Source organism: Saimiri boliviensis, chromosome 1 (genome assembly GCF_048565385.1).
Source record: "Saimiri boliviensis isolate mSaiBol1 chromosome 1, mSaiBol1.pri, whole genome shotgun sequence".
NCBI lineage: Eukaryota > Metazoa > Chordata > Mammalia > Primates > Cebidae > Saimiri > Saimiri boliviensis.
In genome coordinates this window covers 76,185,121-76,192,283 of record NC_133449.1, presented here as the reverse complement: position 1 = coordinate 76,192,283, position 7,163 = coordinate 76,185,121, and the positions used below count along the sequence as shown (strand labels likewise).

Sequence of the window (7,163 nt, the reverse complement as noted above, 5' to 3'; positions counted from 1 at the left end):
CCAGCACTTGAGGAAGCTAAGGTGGGAGGATAACTTGATGCCAGGAGTTCAAGACCAGCCTGGGCAACAGGGCAAGACATTTTTAAATTTTTCTCAAAAAAAAAAAAAAAAAAAAGTAAGCGATATTTTAATTTACCTGCAAAGACATTACTGGGAAATAACTTGCTTACATTTTTTGTTTTACGAAAACCAAACACCTTTACATGTATTATGAAAACTCTAAATGTATGTAGCAATCAATATGTTAACAGGAATACCCATGGTGGCGAGAATGAGAGTTTAAGTTTCTTTTATAAACATTTATGTACTATTGAACTATTACAGGGAGCAGGCTTTTTAAAAAAGCACTGTTCTTCTTACAATCAGGAAATACAGGACACTATCACTCCACGGGGGAGACGAGCACTGGGAGGACACCACGCCAGCGAAGGCAGGTCAACACAGGGCTCGCTGACGCCGCCGGTCGCCCGCGCCTCGCCCCGCAGCTCTCCGAAGAGCCCAGTCACCGGAAACACGCCATGCCTGGCCTCGGAAATTCTGGGCATCGGACGGACAGCTGGTGACCTCACAAGGAGGAAAACGGCCACCTTCTGAAAAAAACACGAACTCCTTTTTCCTGTATGAGAACATTTCTCATTCACCTGAGCCCGGCGTTTCCATCCTTAGGTGTTGGGGGGGAGGTTGGAAGTGGGCGGGGTGACAGTTTCCTCTTGGAAACGAAAAACAGCCAGCTCACACAGGAGAGGCTTGGAGTCCGCCCCGCGGACAGCCGTTTCTACGGGTGACGACATGTGGTAACGCGCCTAAGGGAACGTCGGCAAGGGAGACTATTGTGTTCCCCAAATCGCCCTGAAAGGAGGACGGAAGTTCAACGGAACCGGAGGCGTAGAGGCAAGGCATGATTTGATTGGTCTGCGGCGGCGCAACGACGAAGCGCAGGCGGAAGTGCGCGCGTGCGCAGACGGTCCCCGCGCGTCGGCGCGTCTCTCACGCCCTTGCGGGTGCGCAGGTCTCTAAACGGGGCGGAGCAGGGGGAGTGATGTGTGCCTTCCGGAAGGACGCGCATAAATCCTCACCCATAAGTAACCCGACGCCGTAGTCAAACAAGGCCCTCCTACAAGACCAAGTCCTTGGCGGGTGTGGCACTGCGAAAGCCGAGGAGGGAGAAAGGCGGCCCGGCAGAAAGTTCAGGTCAGCTGCCGGCCGTTCCCGGCTTAGCCTAGGGTGGGGTGGGATCGACTCCCCGGAACATCCCGGCTGAAGACCTCGCTGAACCGCGAAACCGCCGAGGGACTGTTGGGTGGAGAGGCTTTGGAGACGGACAGGCTCTCTTTCCTCGTGAGGGTCATGGACACGCTTACTTGAAAACCAGATAGACCTGGCAGCTGTGTCTGGGGTGAAGGTTGATGACCATTTATTTTTAGGAGAGACGGCTTCGCCATGTTGTCCAGGCCAGTCTAGAATTCCTGACCTCAGGTGATCTGCCCGCCTCAGCCTCCCAAAGTACTAGGATTACAGGCGTGAGCCACCACGCCTGGCCTGATGTGAGATCTTCAAAGTCTTTGTAATTTATCTGTAAAAAACCTTGATTTGTTAGTATATTAAAACAGTTGTAAATGATGTAAACTTAATTCTGTTCCCTTTGCCTAATTATCTAACTTTATGGTGATTAGTAACTGCTGTAAAAGTCTAACATTTGAGTCCCAGAGAGTAGACAAGAATGACCACATTTTGGTAGAGTAGTACCTTCACTGGAGACCTGGAAACCGGGTAAGGCTTCCAGGTCAAAGATTTCCAGACTAAGTGGAGAATCATGTTTAAAAGAAAAATAATATGTTCATGTATGAAATTCTTCAGGCTTAAGGACCTGTTTGACTTGAAATAAATTGCATAATTCAGTGATGGAAACTTGTGTTAGGCAATATTGACCCACTGGCCACTATTATTATAGTTTTAAAATCCTCTTAATTGTAGATACTAGAGTCTTTTACTACTTGATTCTTACAGGGAATTTTGTTTTAGATGAAATGCAAAATTGCAAAAAGGCAAGTTTGAATATAATCACTTTATTTTAAGGAAGAGACAAATTGAAAATGTACACATTTTTACTAAAGTTTTAAAATAATTAGATGTTTAGGCAGGCACATTAAAAAATACAGATAAAAAGGAGCAAAAAATCATCACCAATCCACTGGTCAGAGTTAACTGCTGTTAACATTTTAGTGTTTTCTTTCTGTTGTTTTTTCCTATCATATATCTTACAAATATTGAATCACTATAAACAGTGTGTTTTTTAGAGGAACATAAATCAACCTGTGGCTTTAGCTGGAGAGTAGGACTATTGAGACTGGGTGATGTATGAAGAAAAGAGGTTTAATTGGCTCATGGTTCTGCAGGTTTCACAGGAATCATGGTGCTGGTATCTGCTCAGCTTCTGGGGAGGCCTCAGGAAGCTTTTACTTGTGGTGAAAAGTGAAGAGGGAGCAGGCATGTCACTGTCAAAAGCACAAAGAAGAGGGAGTAGCGGGGTGGGGAGTTCCATACACTTAACCAGATCTCATGAGTTCTCACTATTCCAAATATAGCACCAAGCCATGAGGAATCCACTTCCATGACCAGACACCTCCCACCAGGCCCCACCTCCAATATGTAGATTACATCTCAACATGAGATTTGCATGGGGACAAATACCCAAACTGTATCAGGTACATTATGACATTAAAAATCCCTTGACTCAGATTAGCTCTAGAGCTTCCTTTACCTCTGGTCTTTGTGTTTGTGTGTGTGTGTGTGTGTGTGTGTGTGTGTCTGTGATGGAGTCTCACTCTGCTGCCCAAGCTGGAGTGCAGTGGCACAATCTTGGTTCACTGCACCCTCTGCCACCCAGGTTCAAGCGATTCTCCTGCCTCAGCCTCCTGAGTTGCTGGGATTACAAGTGTAGGCCACCACGACCGGCGAATTTTTTTATCTTTAGTAGAGATGGGGTTTCACCATCTTGGCCAGGTTGATCTTGAACTCCTGACCTTGTGATCCACCTGCCTTAGCCTCCCAAAGTGCTGGGATTACAGGCGTGAGCCATTGTGCCTGCTACCTCTGGTCTTTTTAGTTAAATAAGCATCTATCTATCCATCTATCTATCTATCTATTTGTGTATTCTTTTTTGTTTATGCTCATTTGAATTTAGTTTCTGCTATTTACAACATAAGGATTTCTTAAGGGCACAGTCCTGTGGCAGACAATACTAGTTGACCCTCAAAATAATTCTTCCTCTTTCAATGGTAACAATCCTCAATTTTTAGGTGGGTATAAATGCTCAGAATATAAACACATCTCCAAGCCCTTTGGCAAGGTGTACCCTTGTGACTATGTTTCGGCCAAAAAGATAAAAGCGGAAATACTATGTACAACTTTCAGGAAGTGTCCTTAAAAGAGGAACTGTCTGCTTTCTCCTTTACCCTTCCTTCTTCCTGAGATGGCTGGAGCTGTATTACAACCATTTTGGATCATGAGAGAATTAGGAAGAAATTAAGGTCATGCAAGGCAGAATATCAGAAAAAAGAAAACTGGGTTCCTGACACAATGAAGCACCATATCCAGCTTGGAGCACTTACTTCCTACTTTATATAAGAGAAAAACAGACATATATGATGTAAGCTACTGTTTTTTGGGTGATTTTCTTTTTTTGTCATTCAAAGCTGAGCCAAATACTAGCTAACACTAAACCTTATATATGTTTCATTGTGTACTTTATTTTTATTTAAAAAAAATTTTTTTAGACAGGGTTTCAGTCTGTCACCCAGTCTGGAGTGCAGTGACATGTTCACAGCTCACTGCAGCCTTGACCTCCCAGGCTCAAGTGATCCTCTTGCCTCAGTCTTCTAAGTAGCTGGGACTACAGGTGCATACCACTGTACCCGGTTACTTTTTTTTTTTTTTTTTTTTGTAGAGACAGGGTTTCACCATGTTACCCAGGCTGGTCTTGAACTCCTGAGCTCAAGCAATCTGCCCGCCTCAGCCTCCCAAAGTGATGGGATTACAGATGTGAGCCAACACACCTGGCCTCATGGTGTAATTTCTTGCAAGTCAAACTCTACCATGTAACTTATGAATCACAAATGAATCCCACTCCAAAGTTCTGAATTATTCCAGTTTTTATGTGACATTTTTGATGGGATAAATGAGCATTAGAAGCAAATGTGCTATATTGCAAGAGAAACACAAAAAATGGGAGGATGAACATGAATGTATCTTTTTTTTTCTAATGTATTGAATGTGGGAGTCTCAAACCTTCCAGTTGTTAAAAGGGTCAATTATGGCTCCAATAATTTAAATTATAATGTTAATATTTGGGCCTGGAAATATCTTTTTAAATTATGTATATTCAATCAGCTTTAAAATATTGTAAAGCGGCCGGGCGCGGTGGCTCACGCCTGTAATCCTAGCACTTTGGGAGGCCGAGGCGGGTGGATCATGAGGTCAAGAGATCGAGACCATTCTGGTCAACATGGTGAAACTCCGTCTCTACTAAAAATACAAAAAATTAGCTGGGCATGGTGGTGCGTGCCTGTAATCCCAGCTACTCAGGAGGCTGAGGCAGGAGAACTGCCTGAACCCAGGAGGCGGAGGTTGTGGTGAGCCGAGATCGCGCCATTGCACTCCAGCCTGGGTAACAAGAGCAAAAACTCCGTCTCAAAAAAAGAAAAAAATTGTAAAGCTAGAAAACTTGTAACATCTCTGCTTTAGGAAGTTTCTAGTTCCAAGTAAGATGGAGTGAGCAAATCCCAACCTATCTCTCCTACTGAATGTAGCTATTAACCTGGAAAAAATGCATGGCTCCCACACTTGAGAACTCTGAAAAGTAAATCTAAACAGAAAGCTTGGAGAAGAAGGCATGAATATGAAGTACCACTGAACATGCAGAGAGCTTACCATTTTTTCCCCTCTGATATCCTTAATCTGGAATCGGTGGCAGCCAAAAAGCCTGAAGTGCAAATCAATGTGGACAGAAAGAGCTCCAGGAGAAGACTTCTAGATCTGGCTTGAGGAGTGGGAAAAGAGTTTCCTAATGTACAGACGAAGTAGGGGAAATCTCATGTGCTGTGTTTTTTCTTTTTTTCTCCATTCTCTAGCACCCAAATCTCAAGTAACCCTATAAGAGCAGAAGTGAAAGTGACAGTAATGGTAAGAGGAGGCAGCAGGTGCCTAAAACTTTGAGAAAAGAGAACTTTTCTCTGTGATCAGAGGAGCTGTGCTCCCCAAACTCAGAGTAGGGCAAATGACAAACCCCCATTGCTTTCTTTTTTCATCTTTGTCCTACTGCTGCTTGGCTCCAGACATAAGCATGGTCATGGGAAGTGAACAGCAAAGTAGTGTATGTACTTGGCTGGGCACAGTGGCTCATACCTGTAATCCCAGCACTTTGGGAGACTGAGGTGGGAGGATCACTTGAGCCCATGAGTTCGAGATTAGCCTGGGCAACACAGCGAGACACTGTCTCTACAAAAAATACAAAAATTAGTTAGGTGTGGTGGTGCATGCCTGTAGTCCCAGCTACTCAGGAGGCTGAGTTGGGAGGATCTCTTGAGCCCAGGAACTCAAGGCTGCAGTGAGCTGAGATTACACACCTCAGCCCAGGTGACAGAGACTCTGTCTCAAAAAATAAAAAATAAAACCCTAGTTTTCTGATCAGAGAACTATAATAGGGAGCTCCAAGGGATTGGGATAAAACAAGGAAATTGAGTAGAGGAAGGAGCAAAAGTTTATGATTTCTGGGCTAACTCCCACACTGTGCTTGTGTGGATCTGATACTCACCACTGTACCACAGTCTGTGAGAACTGAGCTACAGTTCCTGCTCCAGACCTCGACTGACCACTGGGTGGAGAACATTCAGGACCGATCCAAATGACACTGCAAAGACTTTGAAAACAGAACTGATAATAAAATTACAACCTAGAGAAGCCTAATTGGAGTTTACACTCTAGTCCCAATCTGATTGATTATGGCTAACACAGAAATATCAACATTCACTCCAGAATTTAAACAAGACCTCTAGTCTCGTAGCATAATATTCAAAATAACCAGGATAAAATCTAAAATTACTCACTTTCTTAAATTTCATTTAAGAAACCAGAAAAATCTAAACTTGGAAAAGATCACTGACAGACACTAAGATGACACAGATATTGGCATTATCCGACAAAGACATTAAAGTAACTGTTTGAAACTTCACAGGTATGAATGTCCATATTCCTCTCCACACTTGGGAAGTTTTTAGCCATTTCTTTAAGATATTTGCCCCCTTTCTCTTTTCCCTCTTAAACTCCCCTAATGCATACATTCGTTCTCTTGATGTCCCATAAACCCTGTACACTTAATTTTTTTCTCCTGACTAGATAATTTTATATTACCAGTCTTCAAACTCAGATGCTTGCCTCTGCTTGATCAATTTTGTTGAAGCTCCCTCTTGCATTTCATTTAATTCATTGTATTCTCCAGCTCCAGAATTTTTAGTTGGTTTTAAAAATGATTTCTACTTAATAAACTTCTCATTTTATTCAAGTAAAAAAATAACTATTAAAAAATGTTATGACAACATCCTTGAAATAAATGAAAACATAAGAAAGTCTTGGCAAAGATTTTCTTTTTCTTTTCTTTTCTTTCTTTCTTTTCTTTTCTTTCTTTTTTTTTTTTTTTTGAGACAGAGTTTCACTCTTATTGCCCAAGCTGGAGGGCAATGGCATGGTCTCAGCTCACTGCAACCTCCGCCTCCTGTGTTCAAGCAATTCTCCTGCCTCAGCCTCCCAAGTAGCTGGGATTACAGGCACCTGCCACCATGTCCAGCTAATTTTTGTATTTTTAGTAGAGATGGAGTTTTAGCATGTTGGCCAGGCTGGTCTCAAACTCCTGATCTCAGGTGATCCGCCTACCTCAGCCTCCCAAAGTGCTGGGATTCCTGGCATGAGCTACTGCCCCCAGCCAAGATTTCCTATTTCTGTTGTATTTAGTTCTTCCATTGAAAACTGAAAAATACAATAGCCAAAATTTAAAACCCTGATGGACTCAGGACAGAATAGAGATGGCAGAAGAAAGAGTCAGTGACCTAGAAGGTACATGATAGAAATTACTGATCTGAACAACAGAGAGAATGAAAGATTTAAAAAAT

At 42.9% G+C, this 7,163-nt stretch overlaps 1 long non-coding RNA gene across 1 annotated transcript; it reads left to right on the top strand.

The window, feature by feature from the left end:
- The first annotated feature begins 408 nt into the window (after positions 1–408).
- On the top strand, positions 409–2,737 carry LOC141584583 (uncharacterized). Its single transcript, XR_012517711.1, has 2 exons — positions 409–1,191; positions 1,425–2,737. It is a non-coding gene; the product is annotated as an uncharacterized LOC141584583 (long non-coding RNA).
- The last annotated feature ends 4,426 nt before the right edge of the window (positions 2,738–7,163 follow it).